At 46.0% G+C, this 25,065-nt stretch overlaps 1 pseudogene; it reads left to right on the plus strand.

The window, feature by feature from the left end:
* The first annotated feature begins 3,110 nt into the window (after positions 1 to 3,110).
* On the plus strand, positions 3,111 to 3,839 carry LOC149523549 (putative sodium-coupled neutral amino acid transporter 12 pseudogene; annotated as a pseudogene).
* Positions 3,840 to 25,065: the final 21,226 nt, after the last annotated feature.

Here is a 25,065-nt window from a genome sequence, read left to right on the forward strand (position 1 = left end):
TTGCTCCCATGCTGCACCCCAGCTGAGTGGCACAGAAGTCAGCCGAGCGCCATGGTGGGAGGCGAAGGGAGGCGGGGAGGTGATGTACACACCCAGGAGGCGGGGCCGGGACAAGCGTGCATTACCGACGGAGACAGAGGAGAGTGGAGAGAGAATGAGAGGCAGAAGGGGGAGAAGAGAAAGAGAGAGATGGAGAGAGAGGCAGAAGGCGGAGGAGAACTGAGAGAGAGAGAGAGAGAGGGGGATGCAGTAGGAGGAAGAGAGAGAGAGAGAGAGAGAGAGAGAGAGAGACGGAGCGAGAGACTGGAGGCTCAGGAGAGAAGACCGACATGGAGGAGAGACCTGAAAATCCCGTCTTATGACGGGCTAATTGGCTAGTTTCAAAATAAGCGTCTACACAGAGCTTATTTTGATTTAGCTATTTTGAACTGAGCGTTATTCCTCGTGGAATGAGGTTTACCAAATTCAAAATAAGCACTCCGCTACTTTGATTTAATTTCAAAATAGTGGTTTGGCTGTGTAAATGCTAGGAAAGTTATTTCAAAATAACAGCTGTTATTGTGAAATAACCCCAAACCAATTTGTTCATCCACAAGGGAATTTATATTGTGTTCTAATTTCTAGTCTGGCATTTGTATTTAGACTTTCTCTCATTTAAAGTACCTGGGACCAAAGTGCAGATGATTTACTAGGATCTGTCTTTGATTACATAGCATATGTAATGAGAAGTCCTGTGGCACCTTATAGACTGAGGGTATGTCTACATTACAGCGCTAATTCGAACTAACTAGTGCATCCAGACTAAAAAACTAGTTCGAATTAGCGTTTTGCTAATTCGAACTAGCATGTCCACACAGAGTGGACCCTGAACCGGGGTTAAGGATGGCCGGAAGCAGTGCCGGCAGGGCATCAGATGAGGACTGAGAGCGTGGAGCTGCTGCCTCAGGCTAGCCGAGGGCTGTGCTTAAAGGGACCTGACCCCCACCCCGGACAGACAGTTCTCAGGAGTGTCCCGCTTGCAAAGCAGTCCTGGCTTGGAGTGCCCTGAGTGCCCACACTGGGCACATCACAGCACTCGGCCATCAGACCGGCTGCACTTGCCGCAGGCTGCCATCTGGGGAGAGGGGGAAATTGGGGGGCTGCAGGAGAGCTTCCACCCCCAGAAGCCTGCAGAGCCATCCCAGTCCTCCCCATCGGGGGCTTGTACCCCATTCCTCTCTCACCTCCTTCCACTTACCCTTCCCTAGCCCCCCTTCCTGATGTACAAAATAAAGAAAACGTGTGGTCAAAAATAGAATCTCTCTTTATTGAACAAAACTCGGGGAGACTGGGAAAAGGAGGTGGGAGAGGGGAAGAGAGAGGGTGGGAGAGGGGAGGGCAACTAAAATGATCAGAGGTTTGGAATAGGTCCCATATGAAGAGAAGCTAAAGAGACTGGGACTTTTCAGTTTAGAAAAGAGGAGACTGAGGGGGGATAGGATAGAGGTTTATAAAAGCATGAGTGGGGTAGAGAGGGTGCATCAAGAAAATTTCTTCATTAGTTCCCATAATAGAAGGACTAGAGGACACCAAAGGAAAGGAATGGGTAGCAGGCTTCAAACTAGTAACAGAAAGTTGTTCTTCACAAAGCAAAGAGTCAACCTGTGGAACTCCTTGCTGCAGGAGGCTGTGAAGGCTACAACTAGAACAGAGTTTAAATAGAAGTGAGATAAAGTGATGGAAGTTGGGTCCATGGAGTGGTATTAGCCAGGGAGTAGGAGTGGTGTCCCTGCCCAAGGTTTGTGGAAGGCTGGAGAGGGATGGCACGAGACAAATGGCTTGGTCACTGTCTTCGGTCCATCCCCTCCAGGGTCCCTAGGGTTGGCCACTGTCAGCAGACAGGCTACTGGGCTAGATGGACCTTTGGTCTGACCCAGTATGGCCATTGTAAGCTCAGGGCTCAGGGTCGGGGGTCTCAGTGGACCACCTTGATTTTCATGCACACCTGCTCCTGGGTGGCCAGGAGGGCTGCTCTCCTGCCCTAGACGGCCACTTTCCTGTGCATAGTGTGGAGGTCTTGGACGAGGTCCACGATGTCCGCACTAGACCCGGTGGGTGCCCGCCTCTTGCGGTCCCGGGCAAGCTCCTGGGAGCCGCCAGCCTGGTCCCGGGAAGAGGGGCATCGGGTGGGTGGCTCTGTGCCGTGCCAGGTGCAGGGTCTGCTAGCTGGGTGCTGGCAGGCTTGCACCTGGCACGGGCATCGTAGCCAGCCCATGCCCCTTTAAGGGGTCCAGGGCCGGGAGGGGGGCAATAGAGTTTCCCTGGTGGTGCCCAGAGTGGCCACCAGGGAAAGCTGGGGAGGGCTAGCCTCCCACTAGTTCGAATTAAGGGGCTACACAGCCCTTAATTCAAACTAGTAAGTTCGAACTAGGCTTAGTCCTTGTGCAATGAGGTTTACCTAGTTCGAACTAAGCGCTCCGCTAGTTTGAATTAAGTTTGTAGTGTAGACATACCCTAACTGATTTATTGGAGCATAAGCTTTCATGGGTAAAGACCCACTTCGTCAGACGCATGTCACCATCTGATCATCTTCACAGTACTTCTCATTGTTCTTGCAGATTCAGACTAACATGGCTACCCCTCTGATACATAACATACGTAGTTAATCGTGCACTAACACATAAAGCCAGACCAGGCCTATTAACTTATTTCTGTCTGAGCTCTGTTCCTCACCTTCTCTTTTGCTTGCTCAAGTACATGGATCAGTGATGCAAGTACATTTGGAGTCAGAGTCAGATCATCAGCTGGTGTAAATCAGTATTGGTCCACTGAAAGCAATGGAGCTACCCTGACTTTTATTTGCCCATCTAGCAGTGTTAGCCCACAGCTAGAAAGGCCAAGTGCGGTGCTGTTTGCATTCATGATTTTATTTTGGGCTTGTCTCTATTGTTTATTATAATAAACAGCAACTATCAGAAAAGGAATCTGGTGATGGGGGAAATAGGATGGTTAATACATTGATTTTTAAAAAGGAATAAAGAAGTTGTCCAAGTGTTGCAATTAGAATTTACCACCAACAATTTGTAATCCAAATTCTCTTCTCTTTTGCAGTTTTTTGGATTATGTTCGTCATGGCATTCTACTTGCTAGCCATTGGCAGAGGCAAAGGAAATCCTACACTGGCTAACTTTGGTGCTCTTCCAAACATCTTTGGAGCTTGTTCATTAGCTGCTGTATCCCATGCCACCCTTCCTCATATCATTCCTCCCATACAAAACAAGACCAACCTTGGTTTGGGAATTGCTATTGTCTTCATAGTTGTGAGTGCTTTTTATGCACTGCTTTCATTATTGATCATGTTCACCTTTGAAAATGACAAGATTCAGGAAATTGTTCTGTTAAATTTTTTGGATTGTTCTATTGTGCCTGGAATGTTCTTCATTTACTTCTTGGGACTCTATACTACTTTTAAGGTGAGTGCTGTCTTTCCCCTGAATGCAGTGGCTTTAAGAGACAACATACGAGCTATATTCAGCTCCTTCCAAAGTTCTCATATTTGGGTGGTTGAAAGTCTCCTCTTTCCACTTTTGACCATCATCCCACCAATTGTGATTGCAGTCATTACTGAGAACATAGAGGTGATCGTTGGAATAACGGGCTCTTATGCCGCAACCATAATTCAGTTTATCATCCCACCTCTGCTGGTTCACTATAGCCGCAGAGATACCCAGGAGAAGTTTGGTCTATGTATTCCTATGAAGCATGCCTCTCCATTTCAACACAACTTTTGGATAATTCTAGCTATCACCTTTGCTGTATTTACTATCACCTCAGTGACAATATTGTATGTAACACGCTGAAGTTAATAAATACCAGTGTTAAGTAATGGAAATGTGTTTTCAGTGAACAAAGTTATCAGCAATACCTTAAAAATCATACAAAGTGCTAAAGTTAAAAATGCGGCAATTCACGATGGCTTATTATTGATTCTTACTCAGGCAGATACTGTTTGGAATCTAAATAGATTTCATGTTCCTTTTACATTCTAATCTAGTTATTTTCAGAATGAAGACAATTTGCAAAGAGAATGATGTGTTGCATCAGTTGATCTTATAATTTAAAAATGTTGGTAATATCATAAAATGTGTTGTTCTGGATTATTTAGGGTGGAAGGTGAAATTAGATAGTCACCACCACTTTACTGAAATGCTGCAACTTCTGTAGTGAAACATATCAGCTATTTAACATATCACAATAGTTTGCCACAGGAATTAAAAAAATAATGTGTTTATGGGGTGAATGCAGTTAGGGAGACTGCATTATCTGAATTCAGAAGTCTTTTTAGCATGTCTTTACAGTCCTTTACTATATTCAATATCAATGTTAAAATATTTTAAAAGCATGACCGCCTTGCCAGGTGTCTAACTGTCACCTGCATAAAGTGCGGCACATTCAGTGCTCAGCCCCTGTATCTACCTGTGTGTGTGTGTTTGTGCCCGTGCATGTGTGTGTATGTGTGTGTATGAGAGAGAGAGAGAGAGAGACGCACACACATTTTAAGGGTAATTTAGTTAATTGTTATAAAGTGCTTTGAGGTTCTTTGATTTTTCATGAATCTCTGTAATTTTACCAAGCTATTACCAAACACAGCTCCCACCAGAACACATTCATTTTCATAATAATAATTTGATAAACAGTTTTTAACAAAAGTGAGGAAGTGCCAGGCTACTCATATCCATACCCTTATTATTTATTTTGTTCACTAGCTATGAATAATGTGCACAAGGAATCCACTGCAGTTCTGGATTATTTGTGTAGTTCTGTACTAATGAGTGGATTTACATTAAAAAATCTTGTGAGGTTAAAAAGAGTTATTTTGTTTTTAAAACTCTTGAGAAAAAATCTTTATATGATGCATAAAATTGCCATTTCTGAGATAAGCTAGCATAGCTACATTAAATTCACCTAAGTTGCAATTTCCCAGAACTGTGGTACAAATCTATCTTGTGGGGCCACCTAGAACATAAGCTAGTGCAGGATGTGACTTTTGCCTTGTTAAGGGGCACTTCATGCAAAGTGTGTATGATACTGTAGTCTATATGGGTATGTCTACACTACAACCCTAGTTCGAACTAGGGTGGTTAATGTAGGCATTCGAAGTTGCAAATGAAGCCCAGGATTTAAATATCCCAGGCTTCATTTGCATCTTGCTGGGTGCCGCCATTTTTAAATCCCCGTTAGTGCAGACTCTGTGCCCGCGGCTACACGTGGCATGGAGTAGGTAGTTCGAATTAGGCTTTCTAATTCGAACTACCGTTACACCTCATGTAGCCGCAGGCACAGAGTCCGCACTAACGGGGATTTAAAAATGGCGGCGCCTGGAAAGATGCAAATGAAGGATATTTAAATCCTGGGCTTCATTTGCAACTTCGAATGCCTACATTAACCACCCTAGTTCGAACTAGGGTGGTAGTGTAGACATACCCTATGGGTTTGTGACTGGGTTTTGAGTGGAGTTCTAGTTGTATATCTTGATTTGGACTTATAAAGCCCTAAATGGATAGCTACTAGAGGGCTAGGCTCTTTCTTCATTTGCTACCTCTGTAATAGTGACCAGCAAAGGCGCTAGAACTAGCAGTCCTTTATTTTAAAAGAGATGAGGCTGGTGACTGCATGCTCTCTGTGAAAAATCCTCAACTCTAGACTGATTTATCAAGGTGTCATGATTTAAATGTTATGCCCTTGATGATATACTGTTTTCTTTATTTTTGGGGGGGGAAAGGAAGGGTTGGATTGAGGGATGGGATTGGCCACAGGAGGGATGTGAATTCTATATGGAACCGGGATTGATTCATATGCTGAGTTATTTGCATATTTAAAGATATGCACACATGTGACCCACATGCTTGCATTTTAGGATACAGTGATATATAAACTAACATGTATAAGATGATATAAGGACATAGAAAGTCCCATCACTTGAGCTAAGCCTATGCAGCAGTGTTATTTCAGAATAACTGATGTTATTCCGAAATAACAAAGAGCATGTTTATATAGCAAGCCTTTATTTTGAAATAATGGTGAGCTGGAGGACTGCTTACTCCAACTCCTGCAACACTCATTTCACAAGGAGTAAGGAAAGTCCAAAGAAGAGCATTCTTCCTTTGACTTCCTGCTGTGTAGACAGCGCCAAAAGCCGAGTTAAGTTATTTCGACTTAAGCTACACAATTGACGTATCTGAAGTTGCATAGCTTACGTTAACTTTTGCCTTGCTGTGTAGATGTGCCCTTACTGAGCTGGTGCATTGTCAGGAGGCACTCATGTACTAGCAGACCAATAGACATCTGATGCAGGGAGCTGGAGACCTTACTTTGTTTGACAACACACCTGTCCTGGTGGCTTCACACCTTATTTGATTGTGTGGTCATTGGGGATTCTCTCAGGGTCTGCTGTGCTGGCTGTGTGTGCAGACAAAGTGCAGCGCACAGAGGGAGGATACACAAAAAGCCAAACAGTTATCAACATTTGACAGAGCAAGATACCTGTCAGGACATCACATTGAAGAGATCTGATGACACACTCCAGAGTGATATCATAGAATCCTCTGAAACTACACTGGAATATGTGAGATCAGGATAGGGCATTTTCCTTCCAAGTATAATTTGTGAAGGTAGTGCCGATATCACATTCTCAGTTCACTTTCTGTGGAACAATATGTTTTTGTCTATTTACACCTGGCTGCCACTGAAGTTGTGGAAGCCCTAAATGCACATATAAATGGAGTATTTGTCTATAGACTGAATAGAGCATATTGCTGGGAACTTATTCCCTCTATAGCATTATGGGTATTATGTTCTAAGCTCTGATGCTTAAAACAAGGTACACACTAATGTTAAAAATCCCAGTACATGTATTAGATATTTTGAAAGACTATTCCTTAACCTTTCCTAAGTGAATTTTTGAATAGAATTTGGATGTAATAAGACAGCTGCAGCCGAGGTACTGCTAGCACCATTCAAAGTACACGTTGCACATTATTAAAGTGAGAAATGTGTTAGTCATTAAGGCAGGGAGTAGCATTGGGAAATGAATAAACATTGCTTTTTACTGTTGATACCTGGACACCAGTTGCAATTTTTTCATGCTGATATCAGCTTAGACTAGAGGCTATGTTATAAATGCTGAAGGCATAAAATTATAAATCCTATTTGATTGGGAATGCTCTCATTATCTCTGTCCTCACAAGTGCATCTTCATAAGACTTGGACTATTAGAATGCATTTTTTGGGAAAAACTCATTTATTTACATTGGGTCTGAAGAAGCTGAAGTCTCTTCCAAGAGCGTTGATATTGATCTTGTAGCAATGAATTACATATTTTATTCTAGCCGTGGCTTATTTGCCTTCCTAGGCAATATAGTCAGACTGCTCTTTAGTCTCTGCTGTACAAATTAATATCTATTGCTTTTCTTTGGGTACATAGGGTCCACGCCGGACCTCTTGCACTTGCTTCCAGACATTTTATTGCATCCCAGAGACACAGTCCTTCTATTCCCATATTGGACAATTTGAATTGTGAGGTATGGGATGTGTTGGTTATAGGAAAACTTACTTGAATGAAACAATAGAAGAATGACATTTCAAATTTCAAGAGGGGGAAAGTGGCAGTCTTGAAGGGTCTCTGATACAAGGTTCTAGTTTTGATACATCTACAATATGAGTAAGGTTTTAATCTAAAATAAAGTGTAGTTTGTTTAATTTCTGATAATGTGTGTCTTCTATTTGTGAATTTATGCCTTTTCCACTGACTGCATGAAATAAATTACCATGCCAGCAGGAGTAACTAGCAGAAAATAGTTACAAAGGAAGTTTAGATATAAAATATTTGAAGTACTGTACAAAAGGAAATACAGAAGACAGTATGCAGCCATATCAGTGTCTTGGTAGATTTTCATTCTTAACTGTTCTGTGAGCTGTGCCATGGGGTGTCCTCCCTGCCTGATTTCATGTTGGTGCAACCCCTGCCGTTCCCCACTGGAGGGCTGTTAACAGACCGCTTCACCTTGACTGGTCCCTGGAAATATGTATTAACTACCCATGCTAAACAATCTGTGCAAATCTTATATCAGTGACACTTTGAGTTAGGCTATGTCACATTAGAGATCTTACAGAGTACTACTACTGCTGCAGCTATGCTATTGTAAAATTTCTGGTGTAGCTGCTCTATGCCAATAGGAGAGAGCTCATCAGTCAACATAATTAAACCACCTCCAGTGAGAAGCACTAGCTATGTTGGCAGGAGAACACTGGCACTGTGAAATCCACATTGGTGCTTCTGTCAGTGAAACTTATGTCACTCGGAGAAGTGGGTTTTTTCACACCCCTGATCAATGAAAGTGGTAGCATAAACATAGTCTTAGTTTCCCAGATCTGAAGAAGATCTCTATATAAGCTCAAAAGTTGATCTCTCTCATTGACAGAATAATGAATAATATATATTAATAATATATATTTACAGAATAATAATAAAATATATTACTTCACTTGCCTTGTGTCTCCGACTTTGCATGTGTCATTTTACAGAAGGCTGGTTTGTAAATGTACCCAGTTCCTTTCTTTGCCTATTCTTACTGTCCCAGCATGTCCTGTCCTCGAATCAGATTACTGACTTTCTGTTGTTTGTTACCCCTCTGCCAAACAGTAGTACCTGTAGGGTCTTGCAGTTGGTTTCCTGCTGGAGCAGAAACCTGCTGGAGTCTGGTTGTATTTTCACTGTAACTTGTTTTATTTACACATACTCCAGTGCTGGAATGGAAGGTAAAACAGTCTAGTGGGTTTTGCTAGCTTAGCTCATTATATTGAATGTGGACAGTACAAGACAATCTATTGCTTCCTGCATAATTCATTTTCCGTGGGATACTTAGATATTTTCCCCTCCAGTGACTGCCCTCTCTGTTTACAGTCCCCAAATATAAAAACATCTCAAAGGCCTCTTTCCAGTTTGATTCTGTCCCCCTATGTGTGGCTGCCCGCTACAATGTTGCTGACCTCAGAATATTTGATGCGGTTTGAATTTACACTAAAGATATGTATATGTGAAACAATGAATGGGACTGATTAATACAGGCAGTCCCCGGGTTACATGGATCCGACTTACTTCGGATCCCTACTTACAAACGGGGTGAGGCAACCCCGCACTAGCTGCTTCCCCCCAGCAGACCAGGGAGATGCGAAGCTAGCGCCCCCCCCCCCCAGCAGACCAGGGAGACGCGGAGCGGCTTTTCTCAGCAGACACCTCAGCTTGAGAATAAAGGACTGAGGGAAGTGAGGTGTGGGAGAATAAAACTGAGCTCTGGAGAAATGTTTGGCTAGAGTTTCCCCTACAATATGTACCAGTTCCGACTTACATACAAATTCAACTTAAGAACAAACCTATAGTCCCTATCTTGTACGTAACCCGGGGACTGCCTGTAATAGATATAAATCTCTGTAAAGCAACCTAAACAGGCAGAGTTTTACAAGGGGATTGTGGCAGGCCCGCAACAGATTTTGCTTGAAAAGGGGTACATGAACAATTGCATTGCAGTGGAGCTTCTTGTTTTAATTGAGCACTCTTTACTCTTGTGATGGATAGAACTTTGCAGTCCATCAGTGGCCCATAGACCCTAATTTGAGAACCATATCCTGGGTTTCTCATTCTGCTGCACTGAATTATGGAGGAGTGCCACCTCAGCCATAGCTAAGACCGATTACAGTTTTCTATTTATCAGCTGATTTTTCTGAGGCCTCTACAATTCACATGCCTGCTGAGATTGCCCTGAGCATTAGTGTGTGTCATTGGAATCTGGGGTAAGTTTATGGTACAAAATTGGCATCATTTGTTCAAGGGTTTCCTGAGAATCAGTGCCTTTCATAAAAGAACATGTCATTAACATTTTCCTGTTTTAATGTTTTTGCATACATATGAGGCTCAAACTATGTCACTGATTTGTCCTAATTTGATATCGCCTAGTCGGGTGTGATCTCATCTAGAGCCTGATACCAACAATCACTGCAGGGAATATTTGGAAAGTTCTTTTTTGAGTGCTTGTTCATGTCAATTCAATATAGATAGCTAGTTCTCTTTAGGGACGTAGCTTGCCCTGCCCTTGGCTTCAAACCATGTGCTAACTGCCACAGGCCTATGCCAGTTAGTGACCTACGTGGCAACTGCTTTCATTGTTTCAGTGAATGTCACATCAGTGAGAAGTGCCATATCTGCAGATCCTTTCGTTGGCTGGTGTACAGCTGCCCTTGTTGGTGAGGCCGAATTCCACCAGGGCAGAGGTCTCTTCAGCTGCCTTCCTGGCCTATGTTCCTATTCAAGGACATCATCTGCAAGTCTGCAACATGGTCTTCAGTACATTCACATGCCATTATACCATCACGCTGGAGGCCAGGGATGATGCTGGGTTCGGGCAGAGCTGTGTTGCTTTCAGTATGTCTTTAAATTCTTACCTGCTTCTTTAGGCACTGCTTGGAATCACCTATGTTGAATGGACATGAGCAAGCACTTGAAGAAGAAAAGATGGTTCATTACCTGTTACCATAACTGATGTTCTTGTATGTGTTGTTCACATCCATTCAATATACTGCCCTCCTTCCCTTCTGTCAGAGTTTCCAGCAAGAAGGAACTGAGGGAGGAGGAGGCCCAACATCCTTTAGAGGACAGTATGTACATGCTACTACAGAGAATGTTGGAGGCTGTCCTCTGTGGGTACTGCTGAGGGAAAATCTTCCAGCACTGGTGGATATGGTGAGCATGCACACCTACGTTGAATGGACATGAGCAACACATCTCAGGGTACGTCTAGACTACATGGCTCCGTCGACGGAGCCATGTAGATTTGTTTTTTTGGCAAAGGCAAATGAAGCCACGATTTAAATGATCACAGCTTCATTTACATTTACATGGCTGCCGCGCTGAGCCGACAAACAGCTGATCAGCTATTTGTCGGCTCGCGCGCTAGTCTGGACGTTCCCCCTGTTGACATCAAAGCCCTTTGTCGGCAGCCCCGGTAAACCTCATTCCACGAGGAATAATGGGGCTGCCGACAAAGGGCTTTGATGTCGGCAGGGGAGCGTCCAGACTAGCGTCCTGATCAGCTGTTTGTCGGCTCAGCGCGGCAGCCATGTAAATGTAAATGAAGCTGCGATCATTTAAATCGCGGCTTCATTTGCCTTTGCCTATGTGTCTAATTTACATGCCTCTGCCGACAGAGGCATGTAGTCTAGACACAGCCTCAAAGAACACCAGTTATGGAAACAGGTAACTGTCTTTTATTAGGGGTTGAAGTTGGTACTACAAAATGCCCCAATGCTGGATGATGTGTTCCAGACTGTGTAGTGCATGCACCGAAGGACTGCTACTCTGTGACAAAACAAGAAGGTGAAGGAGCAGCTGATGTCAGCCTATTGAAGTTCATTTGTCAGTGAATGGACGGCAATGTGCCTTCCTCCATAGTACTTAAGCTGAGTGACCAGGCTTTCGGAGGGTGACAATGATTCCTCCCTCTGAAGGTAACGGCACTGGAGTGAGCTCATTATTTCAGTATCATTGGAGCAGCCTTTGTTTATTTTTGGTTCTATATTTTTTTAGCACTGGTGGAGAAACCATCTATTGTGCCCTACTTGGACTCTCACAAGACTTAGTGTATTTTAGTCGATGTCACTTTTGTCCACTTTTCTGTAACTCTGGCTATTTTTCAGATTTGAGAGGAGTGACTTAACTTATGTAGAATAAATAAATAATGTCAGGTCTGACAATAACAGGATGCTGTAATAAGCTGCTATTCAAAATAGGCCTTTTTGACATTTCATATTTTGATCAGTGTGTTAGAAATGTCATAAGGTTACATTTGTTTTCCCTACCATTTTCTCTTCTCGTTACTATCTTCATCACAGGAATAAATTAATTTTGTTGACATACATTTTTGTCCTTTCTGTGACAGTGGAGAAAATGGAATGAAACTACTTGACTTTTTCACAGTATCCATGGCTCCCCTAGGACAACAGATTTGCATTTGTATAACAGATTTTACTGTGTGAGTTATGAAGTCAAAGCTTTGTTCTGTAGAGTGGTTTGGAAGTTTCATTTATGGTCTTGTAGGAGGCAGTTGACCTTTCTAAGGATAGAAACATCAGTAGCTCACAGCAGAAAGGGAAAAACTGCTTTTCATCATTCCAATTATAGAAACGCAGTCATCTTATGTTAAAATTAGCTAAGCTCCCTACAGGTGACCAGCTGCATTTTTCTCATTTTTTCCTCATTTTTCAGTGTAACAAAAAACCAAAAAACAGAATATTCAACAGTTTATAAAGATTATTTTGATCACAAAAATGCAGCCACATTTTGAAGTGGCTTAAATAGAAAATAGGATGAGAGAAGAATATAATCACTTCATTGAAATTCCTCTTGTCAATCTGCTTAGCTATTCCAAAATCTGATCTATTACATTTGTCATACATAATCTCTGCAAAATTTGTGTCAAAGTGTTCCAGTAGTCATCTAGAGAATGACTCAATGAAATCAAAAGCTTGCCCAGATGTTTCTGTGAAAGCAGAGGATGATGTTTGCATTATAAATTCTATGGCTAGTATATTTATTTCTGATTATTTCCCAATGATGGCCCCAAATGAGATCCTTAGCTGGCATCAAACAGTATAACTGTATTGAAGTCAATGAACTGACACTCTTTTACACGAGCTGATAATCTTACCTTTTGAATTCATTTGGCAAAGATGAGGGCTAGAGGAAGAATGAGATGCAGAACTTGAAACCTCTGGAGTGTGAACCAGTGGAGTCTGCGCAACTTAAGCATATCACCTCCTCAATTTCTGCTTCATCATTAGCATCTATACATAGGAATAATAGTCTGAAGTGCTTTGAGATCTTTGAATTAAAGCCGCTACATACACGTACAAACCTGTTTATCCAGATTGATGATTCCTGATCACTTTCCCCTTCTCCAAGTGCTTCAAAATAGAATCCTTGAGAATCCCCTCCATGATTTTTCACGGGACTGAGGTGAGGCTCACCAGTCTGTAGTTCCTCAGATTCTCCTTCCCTTTTTAAAAGATGGCTTTGAATGGCTCTAAAAATGGTCACTGTCCTATAATAAGTTCTCTGGGGTCATCTCCTGGGGATGGAAACATGAACTCCAAACTCGGTGTGGGTAGCTAAAGAATCCATGTCCATCTAATCTTGCTCCCTGAAATTTAAAGTCATAAAGAAATGATTCTCTGGCTGCTCCAAGCAGGAACCCCAGCCTTAAAAATCTCAGGCTGTGATTTCATGAGGATTCAACTCAGCTTGATGAAGGAAACAAGATAGTGTCCGTGCTATCTAACGTAAAAAAGAAAGGACCCTCACTCTGCTTCAAAAACTGATACGGAAATGCGTCTAACAATGATGAAGGCAATCTCATCAATATGCACTCCAAGTATCTAGCTATAGCAAAGGATGGGGCTGATCCGGATGAGAGAATTAGCACAGCAGAAAGTGGAATAGAAGAAAACAAAGCATTGAATCAATGGGTCTAAATCAAGTAGTTGGAGAGAAGCAAGAAAGTGTTTTGGAAGGAGATGAAATGAAGAACAAGGAAAGAAGGATCTATATAAGAATAAAGGAGCCCCTAAGAACTTCTTTAACATTCAAGACCAGTTTAGATACTTGGAAGTTTTTAACAAGCAGGTACTTTATTTGAACCCTGAAATAAAAATGTGCTCAATCTGACAGAAACATTTCCAAAAAGAGTTTCTATTTTAGATAGTTACTAGCAAACATTCTTAAAGATGGCAGAGAATTTATTTCGATGATAAAGATTTTACTTATTTCTTTTGTGGAAACAGAACATACCTAATGACACAATTTTCATCACATATTCTTGCTTGCAATTTGCTGATGGTGGCACTACTGGAAACATCGCATGGTCAGATCATATGTCAGTCTCATTCCAGCTAAGAAACTATCTGGCTGAATTCCCGTTACTCATTAATTTATGGTAATTTATGGTCAAGTATTTTTCCAAAATTCAGCATTAAGGAGGGAAATTACATTTCTTATTAAGAGAGCTAACAAAAAGAAACATTTAGCTTGATGAAGCACAAATATATGAGAGCACAAATAAAAGGACAGACTTTTGACTTGGAAATTAAAAGATTTGTGGGCAAAACACAAATAAGAAATGCCCAGTATAAATGTAAATGATTTTTTGAGAAATGTAAAATGATTACATTTCTCAAAGACTTTAATGTGTTTGGAGGGCATTAAAACAATTTGAACAAACCTTGCAGTTCAGAGATATATAAAACCTATAACTACATATAGGCTGTACATTTCTCAGCATTTACAGATTCCAATAGAGGAATGTGAGAGGTGGCTGTAATGGAAGAAGTATAAGAAGCTTTCATACAGGAGAGGTGCTGGGTGGGGGAACTTGCAGGGGCTTTAGCCACCCCAAAATTTGCCTTACTCTCCCTTTCTCCCATATCACCTCGTAGCAGCTGCTGTTCTCCAGCTACTCCGCTCTGAAGACAGAGTAGAGAAAGTGGTCACTATGGGCCAGGGCTCCAGTTCCCTCAGCAGCACAGGTGTAAACATGGGTAGGAGGCTTGGATGCCCAAGAGCAGCCCACAGCCTATTTTCCTGCCTGCCAGAACATACTGTCCAGGGTAGGTGGAGGATATGGGGTTAATAAACTGGCACATGTGCGATTGTGCATGGCTTTCTAGAACATTAGAACCTAGCTGTTCATATTTCAAAGAGATTCATTTTTATGAGCCATTTTTCAAATGCCTTGTAACGGGTCTGCGGAGACCCGCATTGAGATCAGCACACCCCCAGCCGCTTTCCTGGAAGACAGGGAAAACCGTGCCAGAGAACAAGCAGCTCGTGGGCGACGAAAGCAAGGCCGCTGGTGGGTGGCTGCTGTGGGCAGGGCAGGGCGGGGCAGGTTAGATAGGCATCTATCAAGGATGACATAGATCAAGGCTACTCAACTTGGAAGCTCCAGGGGCCACAATGATACTCCCAGCACATGCCAAGGGCTGCAACTTAAGTGAGGTTGCATATATATGCAAATAGCTTCTTTCACACTAACAGGCATGAATACAAAGATTAAGGCTTGCCGCCCAACCAACACTCTCCCTGCTCGCTCCGTCCGCCCACCTCTACCTGCTTGCTCCGTCCACCACCCTCTGGCTAACTCGCCGGTGGCTTTTAAACCCGGACCTTCCAGGTCGCCCTCCCCTCTGACGCACCCGGGCACGCCCGTGACGTCAGCGGCCGGCTCGGGCGCGCTCGTGATGCAGGCATCCTGTTCTGGCGCCCGCTGATGCCGCATTACACCGCTGTCCTGTTGCGCGCCTGGAGCGGTTTGAGCCCCGGTGCCGTTTTCTACCCCCCCTCTTTGTCTTGCGCTAGTGGGTGGTGATGGGGTTGCTCCACCCAGTCACATGCCTTCCCCCTTTTTTCTAAGTCTCCCCTCCCCTCCTGCTCGTTACCCGGCAGCCGTGAGAGGCAGTCCGCGTTCTGGTGGTCTTTACCCGCTTTGTGTTTTACTTCAAACACAAAGGGTTGCATACTTAAGTACCAGCGGAGTATCTGTGTGTTGGAGTCTTTCATGGTTTGTATCCACTTCAATGGTGCGTGGTCCGTCACCCGGGTAAAGGGGTTACCTACAAGGAAATAGCGTAGAGAGTCTACTGCCCATTTGATGGCTAATGCCTCCTTCTCTATTGTGGCGTAGCTCTTCTCCCGCAGAAACAGTTTTCTGCTCAAATATACCACCGGGTACTCAACTCCCCCCTCCTCTTTGGCCAACACCGCCCCGAGCCCCACCTTGGATGCATCCGTTTGTAGTAGGAACGGTTTTTCAAAGTCGGGCAGTCGTAGTACCGGCCCCAACATCAGGCATCTACGCAATGTCTCGAACGCCTGTACCCCCGGGGCATCCATACCACCCTCTGGGGTTGGTTTTTCTTTGTTAACTCCGTTAAGGGGGCAGCTGATGAGGCGAAGTGTTTTATAAATCGCCTGTAATACCCCGCCAGCCCTAGGAACTGGCGTATTTGCTTTTTCGTGTTGGGGCGTGTGTATTCCCAGATGGCCTGTACCTTGTCCAACAATGGCTTCAACCGTCCATTCCCCACGGTGTACCCCAGGTACGATACTTCCCTCCTGCCGAACTGGCATTTCTTTGGGTTCGCGGTGAGCCCCGCCCGTTGGAGTGTCTGTAAGTCGGCTTCCAAGTGCCTCAGATGGTCCTCCCAGGAATAACTGTAGATGATAATATCGTCTATATACGCGGTCGCGTAGCCCTGGTGGACTTCCAAGACCTCGTCCATCAGCCGCTGAAAGGTGGCGGCTGCTCCGTGTAACCCGAAGGGCATGGTGACAAAGTGGAACAGCCCAAACGGAGTAGCGAACGCCGTCTTCTCTTTTGATGACGATGCCAGGGGGATCTGCCAGTACCCCTTCGTAAGGTCGATCGTCGATAAATATTTTGCCTGCCCTAGCCGTTCTAAGAGCTCGTTGACCCTGGGCATAGGGTACGTGTCGAATTTAGATATTGCATTGACTTTGCGAAAGTCAATGCAGAAGCGGATGGTCCCGTCCTTCTTCGGTACCAACACAATCGGGCTCCGCCACTTGCTCCGTGACTTTTCCACCACGCCCCATCGTATCATGTCCTGTAGTTCCTGCCGTACCGTCGCCCACAACTTCTGTGGGATGGGGCATACCGAATCTCTCGCCTTCTGCCCGGGGTCCGTGTGGATCTCATGGCTCACTCGGGTTGTCTTCCCGGATCTGTTTGTCAGGCCGGCCGCTGCTCGTTGCAGTACTCCCTGCAGCTGGTCCTGTTGGTCACAGTTTAAGTCTGCTCCCAAGGGGCTAGCTGCCCAGGTGACCTCCTCCTCCTCCCATGGTCCAAACTCAATCTCCGTGCTGAGGGCCTCCACTGGTGGGTGATCCCGGGGCACCCATCGTTTTAGCATATTGACATGGTACACTTGGCTTCTCTGTCATTTGCCCCCTACTAGTACCTCATAGTCCACCTCCCCGATCTTTCGCACCACCCGGTACGGGCCTTGCCACCTGGTGAGGAGTTTGGATTCCCCGGCTGGCAACAGTACTAATACCGGGTCTCCCAGGTTAAAAGTTCTCGTACGCACCCCTGCATTGTAATGGCGGGCTTGCGTCTTTTGCACCCTCTGTAAGTTCTCATGGGCCCACCGCCCTACCGCTTGCATCCGATTTCGCAACTTAATGACATACTGGACGGCCCCTAACGCCATCGTGGCCTGCTCTTCCCACCCCTCCCGTACCAAATCTAATATCCCCCGTGGCCATCGTCCGTATAATAACTCGAATGGCGAATACCCCACTGAAGAATGGGGAACTTCCTGGACCGCGAAGAGTAGTGGGGGTAACAACTTATCCCAATCGTGGGGTTCATCCTGCACCAGCTTCCTCAGCATTGCCTTCAGGGTCTGGTTGAAACGTTCGACAAGTCCATCCGTCTGTGGGTGGTAGGCTGCTGTGTGAACCTTCTTAATCTGTAGCCACTTGCACAACTCCGTCATTAGCGTGACACCAAATTCGGGCCCTGGTCGGTCAGGATCTCTTTCGGGAGACAGACCTGCGCAAACATTTTCACCAGCTCATCCGCTATTGCGGTGGCGTTAGTTTTACGCAAGGGTACGGCCTCCGGGTACCGGGTCACATAGTCGACTATCACCAGGATATACTGGTGCCCTCTATGCGTGCGTTCGAGGGGGCCTACCAGGTCCATGCCCACCCGTTCGAATGGCTCTGTCACTAGGGGCATGGGTACTAGTGTTGCCCGAGGCACCCTCGCCCCCGCGGTTCGTTGGCATTGCGGGCACGATATAAAAAAATTCTTAACTTCCTGGTATAGGCCGGGCCAGTAAAATCGTTGTAGCACTCGCTGCTGGGTTTTTTCTACCCCTAGGTGCCCGGCCCAGGGGTTGTTATGGGCCAACTCCATTACCCGCCACCTATAGGCCCGTGGTATGACCAACTGAGTTTCTCCTCCCTCAGGCCCTTCACTCCCCGTAACCCGGTATAATTTGTCCCCCTGCACCTCAAAGTAGGGGCCTTGTCTGCACCCTTTTTCTGCTCTCTCCCCGCTCTCTGTGGGTGCTTGCGCATTCTCCCATGCATGTTGTAGTGTTGGGTCCTCCCGTTGTAGGACCAAAAAGTCGCCCACGTCTATCTCTAAAGCTGCCAGCGGTCCCTGTGTCCCTTCCGCACCCTCTTCTTGTTGGGTTTGCCCTGCGTTGCCTTCCCCTTGGGCTGCCCAGATTTCCTGTATTTCTTTTCAGCTAGCTGGCCCCTCCTCTTGCAGGAGCTGCCTAAACCTGGGCCAGTCTCGACCCAGCAACACCGGGTAGGGTAGCCGCGGCATTATTGCCACTCGTAGCGCGCCGCCCCAATGTCCGTCGTGCAAGACCACCTGGGCCGTCGAGTATGGCCACGTGTCTCCGTACACACATTTAATCCAGACTCGGGACTGCGCACGTATTCCCTTTCCGAGGACGTCCGCTCTAACCAGTGGGGTGGGTGGCAGGGTGCTGGGACCAGGGACAGGATGGTGCTGGGAGTTAGGGTGGCTGGCAGGGTGCTGGGGCCAGGGTGCTGCTGCTTGCTGGGGACAGTGATGGTGGGGACAGGGTACTCATGGGGGGGACTGGACAAGGGAAACTGGGGCCAGTACCTGGCAATCCTGCAGCACCTCTGGGTTCTGCCCCACTGCTGGTGAGTCGGTGTAGGGGGACCCAGACGTGCCCTTGCTCACGAGTCCCAGCCCAGGGCCCTAAAGACAGGTGCAGGTAAGGACATGTCTGGCTGGTAGGGCTCCTGTTGCAACGCACCAGCCCATGGGCTGTCTGTAGGCAAATCCTGCCCTGGGCTTCTTCCTACCCCCAGGGACCTCGGACTTCAGCCCCCCATGTTCTCCTAGCTCTGACGCTCACCACCCCCATGCCTTAACTCCAGGCATTGGGATAATGCTGGCGCTTCCTCCCCTGCTCTGATTCTGCTCCCGTTCCCCTGAATCCCTCTAATCTCCCTCACTGCCTCCTCTGCCCTGTCTCTTGCGCCCCGTAAAAGGGAGGGGTTGGTGAGGACTGTGTGCGGGACGGGTCAGTCCTCCCTCCAGCCTCTCTCTTTCAGATGGGATGGGGGAGTTCTGGCTCCTCGCAGAACCCCAGAGTTCCGCGGAGAACCAATTGGGAAACACTGGTCTAGATCATCAAAGCTATTTGAGCAACTAACTTCCATTGATTTAAATGGATGTTGTGAATACCAGGACTTTTAACACGATTCAAAAAAGAACTAGATAAATTCATGGACATTAGGTCCATCAATGGCTATTAGCCAGGATGACTAGGAATGGTGTCCATAGCCTCTGTTTGTCAGAGACTGGAAATGGGTGACAGGAGTGGGATCACTTGATCATTACCTGTTCTGTTCATTCTTTCCGGGGCATCTGGCATTGGCACTGCTGGCAGACAGGATACTGGGCTAGATAGACCTTTGGACTGACCCAGTATAGTTGTTCTTATGTACTTATGTAAATTCCTAACCACAGTCTTTCACATGTACACATTGTGGGAGGCATGCTATGTTCTGGATCTGTTCACACTTCCACTGAAAATGGCAGGAGTTTTGCCATTGACTTCAGTGAGAGCTTGGCTGTACCCTTAAAGTGGGAAAGGTTGTTTACAAAGCTTCATTTTTCATGATGTTTCAAATGTTTTATTTAATGATTTTATTTCCCTTAAACTAATGTGGTTAGGGATCTAAATGTGGGCTGGAGATGTGGAACTAGGGCTGTGGGGCCACTGCAGCACCTCAAGTTTCTGTGCGAATCCCACTCATCACCCAGGATCCTGATGCTGCCTCTCCAGCACCACTCCTGGCTCTGCATCTGCAGTCCCAACTGCAGGACCTGTGTCTGGGGCTCCGTTCCCAGCCCAGCATGTGGGGCGGCTGCCACCAAACCCACACAAAAGTGCTCTAATCCCAGTTCTGTACACAGGACCCCAGCTGCTTCTAGCCCCGTGCCCACGGCTCTGCATGCGGGGTCCCAACTGTGCCAGCCCTGCACTCAGGGTTCAGTTCCTGGCTGCTGCAGGCCCCGTGGCCAGGGCTCTGAGGCCTTGGAGTAACTGGACTCCTTGTAACACTGACAGGAAAAACCAAACCTGGGACCTCCGAAGCTTAGTGCCCAAGCCTCTACAGCTTGAGCTAAAAGCCATCTGGCTCTCAGCTAAGGCTGAGGAGCAGACTCACTATTCTCTCTGTAAGTGGTCTTGGTGCCACTAGTTAGGACAGTGAACCACACAAAGAAGGTCTGCACACAAGTTCCTGGTTGCCAATGGCTCAGGACTGGGAAGTCTTCTCGTGGTCCCACAAACAGGGTCCCAGCCTGGCCCCTGTATCTCTGTATGTGTTTCCTATCAGTCCACCACCATGACCCCATTCCTGGCCTCAGTCCTGGGACTTGGGGGCATGGACAGGGCTAAGGGAGTGTGAGATAAAAAGTTTTGGGTGGGGACTAGTGGCTTTCAGCACCCCCACTGTAAAAAATATTACTGCATCACTGGATCATAATAGCACATTGTCTGCTATGCCCCTTGGTTTAAGAGTACATTGTACTCCTTGAAAGCTTTTGAGCAGCAACTGTTTTACAGTTAAGCTGGGTTGTCCAATGCAGGAGAAAAGGTTATGAACTCATCTACTTCAGAATCACTATAGCTAATCTATTTAATTAAAATGTCAACATTCCTCAGTATCTTTGGAGGTGGAGGACATTTCACAGAACCTTGGCTAGATTTTAAATAAATTACCTCTCTGCAAATCTCAGCCTCATAACTCATTAAATGTTTGTTGGTTGAATTGCAGCATTAGCAAAAAAAAAAAAAATTTTCAATTTTTCTGCACAACAAATATATACAGAACACAATGTTATTGTATTCAGCCCAACAGTGGTGATCATTAATTTTGCTCTGCTAATCTATACTTATAACAAACAAATTCTGATTCATTTAGAAGAAAGTTGGCAATGAAAAGCCATTGGACAGCCAAAGAAATGCATAAGTGGAAGAGAGGTAGTGGCAAATTTTGTGCTGGGAAGCAGCATAGTAATTATTCTCCAAGGGTATGTCTACACTAGCCCCCTCGTTTGAACTAGGGAGGTTAATGTAGGCATTCGAAATTGCAAATGAAGCCCGGGATTAAAATATCCTGGGCTTTATTTGCATGTTCCCGTCCAGTCGCCATTTTGAAATTCCACTAGCCCAAAGTAACTGCCCGCAGCTACAAGCGGCAGTGAAACTTAGTCTACAGCTAAGTAGACCAGTCTACAGCTTCATAAGGACTTAGTTTGAATTAACTGTTACACCTCATTCCAGGAGGAGTATGCCCCCTCCCCCTGACAACCCTGACCCCGCTCCAGCCCTCCCTCCTGTTCACCCCCCTGGGCACCCCAGACCCACCCAACCACAACTCCGATGAGGTCCCTACACCCAAAGTGGCACATCGAGCCACCTCCTTCCCCTCCCGGTTATGAGCCCCTCTCCCAGTTAGGAGCTTCCCTCCCGCTCCCAGTAAAGAACCCCTCTCCTCCTGCCCTCCTTTTCAGAATCTTTCATTAATACAGACTGTATTTTTTTGAAAACCAAATGGGTTTGTTTATTGGGAGGTCAGGGAAAGGGTGAAGGGAGAGGTTGTGGTGAGGAAGGGATAAGGCTGCAAGCCAGAGGCCCCTAGGGAGGAGGCCCTGGGGAGAGTTACTGAGGTCCTTCAGAGAACATCTCTCTCAGGGCCTCCTAGATGCGCATCCCGGCCTGATGGGCCTAGCAGATGGCAACTGTCTGCTGCAAGGCTCACCTCTCAAGGCCAGTATCTGCCCCCCATGCTGGGAGGAAGGCCTCCCCCTTCCTCTCCACAATGTTGTGGAGGACACAACATGCTGCTGCCACCATGGGGGCCATCAAGGTGGGTCAGCAGGTACCTGAAACGTGCCTTGAAGTGGCCAAAGGCACATTCCACCTAGATCCGGGCCTGGTTCAGGTGGGTATTGAATTGGTCCCAGCTGGGATCCAGGTGGCCAGTCTACAGCTTCATCAGCCATGGCATCAAGGGGAAGGCCGCATCCCCCACAATGCACAGGAGTTGCACTATATGTAAGAGAGCACTATGATTGCTCAGAACTCCAGTATATAGAGGGAGAAAAGCCTGTTGAGAGTCTATGGGTTACATTTAGAGGAGTAAACAACAACAGTGATGTTGTGGTTGGTATCTACTAACCAGGAGGATTAGGTAGATGAGGCTTCCTTTGGACAACTGAGAGAAGATTCCAGATCGCAGGCCCTGGTTCTCATGGGGGACTTTAATCACCCTGACATCCATTGGGAGACCAATAGGGCAGTACACAGGCAACCCAGGAAGTTTTTGGAGAATGTTGGGGATAACTTATTGGTACAAGTGCTGAAGGATCTGACCAGGTCCTGTGTGCAGCTTGACCTTCTGCTCACAAACAGGGAGAGATTAACAGGGGACATAGAGGTGGGTGACAACCTGGAAAGCAGTGATCATGAGATGGTAGATTTCAGGATCCTGACCAAAGGAAGAAAAGAGAGTAGTAAAATACACACCTTGGACTTCAGAAAAGCAGATTTTTGACTCCCTCTGAGACCTGATGAGCAGAATCCCCTGGGATGCTAACATGAAGGGGAAAGGAGTCCAGGACAGCTGGCAGTATTTTAAAGAAGCCTTATGGAAGGCACAGAAAGAAACCATCCCGATGCGCAGCAAGAAAAGCAAATATGGTAGGAGACCAGATTGACTTACAAGGGGAAATCCTTGGTGAACCTGAGCACAAAAACGGAGCTTACAAAAAGTGGAAACTTGGACAAATGACCAGGGAGGGGTATAAATGTATAGCTCAAGAATGCTGGGGGGTTATCAGGAAGGCGAAAGCGCAATTGGAACTGTGACTGGCAAAGAATGTGAAGGTTAACAAGAAAGATTTCTATAGGCATGTTAACAAGAAGAAGGTGATCAGAGAGGGTGTGAGGCTGGATGAAGGAGGTAACCTAGTGACAGATGATGTGGGGAAAGCTGAAGTACTCAATGCTTTCTTTGCCTCTGTCTTCACGGACAAGGTCGGCTCCCAGACTAATGTGCTAAGTAACGCAAGATGGGATGAAGATGGACAGCCCTTGGTGGGTAAAGAACAGGTTAGAAACTATTTAGAAAAGCTAAACGTACATAAATCCATGGGTCCGGACTTAATACATCCGAGGGTACTGAGGGAGTTGGCAAATGTTATTGAGGAGCCTTTGGCCATTATCTTTGAAAAGTCGAGGAGATTGGGAGAGATTTCGGATTATTGGAAAAAGGTAAATGTAATGCCCAACTTCAAAAAAGGGAAGAAGGACGATCCAGGGAACTATAGGCCGGTCAGTCTTACCTCAATCCCTGGAAAAATCATGGAAGGGAGCCTTAAGGAATCCATTCTGAGGCACTTGGAAGAGGGGAAAGTGATCAAGAATAGTCAGCATGCATTCACAAAGGGCAAGTCTGATTAGCTTCTATGATGAGGTAACTGGCTCTGTAGACATGGGAAAGTCAGTGGATAACTTGACTTTAGCAAGGCTTTTGATACGGTCTCCCACAATATTCTTGCCAGCAAGTTAAGGGAATGTGGATTGGATAAATGGACGGTATGATGGATAGAAAACTGGCTAGAAGGTCGGACCCAGCATGTAGTGATCAATGGCTAGATGTCAGGATGGTGGTCGGTTTCTAGCGGAGTGCCCCAAGGATCGGTTCTAGGACCAGTTTTGTTCAATATCTTTATTAATAACCTGGATGAGGGGATGGATTACACCCTCAGCAAGTTTGCAGATGACACTAAGCTAGGGGGAGAGGTAGATACACTTGAGGGCAGAGATAGGGTCCAGAGTGACTTGGACAAATTGGAGGATTGGGCCACAAGAAATCTGATGACGTTCAACAAGGACAAGTGCAGAGTCTTGTATGAGGAATGGAAGAATCCCAAGCATTGTTACAGGCTGGGGACCACCCAGATAAGTAGTAATTCTGCAGAAAAGGACCTGGGGATTACAGTGGATGAGAAGCTGGATATGAGTCAACAGTGTGCCCTTGTAGCCTAGACGGCTAATGGCATATTAGGTTGCATTAGGAGAAGCATTGCCAGCAGATCCAGAGATGTGATTATTCCCCTTTATTCGGCTCTGGTGAGGCCACATCTTGAGTATTGTGTCCCGTTCTGGGCCTCCCACTACAGAAAGGATGTGGACACGTTGGAGAGGGTCCAGCGGAGGGCAACCAAAATGATTAGGGGGCTGGAGCATATGACCTGCGAGGAGAGGCTGAGGGACTTGGGTCTGTGTAGTCTGCAGAAGCGAAGAGTGAGGGGGGATTTGATAGAAGCCTTCAACTTCCAGAAGGGAGGTTCCAAAGAGGCTAGACAAAGGCTGTTCTCAGTAGTGACGGATGGCAGAACAAGGAACAATGGTCTCAAGTTGTGATGGGAGAGGTCCAGGTTGGATATTAGGAAAAACTATTTCCCTAGGAGAGTGGTGAAGCACTGGAATGGGTTACCTAGGGAAGTAGTGGTGTCTCCCTCCCTAGAGATTTGTAAATCTCAGCTTGACAAAGCCCTGGCTAGGTTAATTTAGTTGGGATTGGTCCTGCCTAGGGCTGGGGGCTGGACTTGATGACCTTCTGAGGTCTCTTCCAGCTCTATGGTTCTATGCATGTCCCCAAAACCAAGTACACAGCAGGAGAAAAATGTGCCCACTTCCAACTTACGGTACAGGTTAGAGTTTCTGAACACACAGGCATTATGTGCTCTGCCCAACCACCAGACAAAAATGACAGTAAAGTGTCCCCAGTGGTAGACAAGGGCCTGCATCACCATTGAAGAGCATCTCTTTCGGTTAATGTACTGGGCTGCTCGATGTCCAGTGCTCGGGATCAGGATGTAG

This window comes from Pelodiscus sinensis, chromosome 15 (assembly GCF_052426305.1).
Source record: "Pelodiscus sinensis isolate ZL-2025 chromosome 15, ASM5242630v1, whole genome shotgun sequence".
NCBI classification, from domain to species: domain Eukaryota; kingdom Metazoa; phylum Chordata; order Testudines; family Trionychidae; genus Pelodiscus; species Pelodiscus sinensis.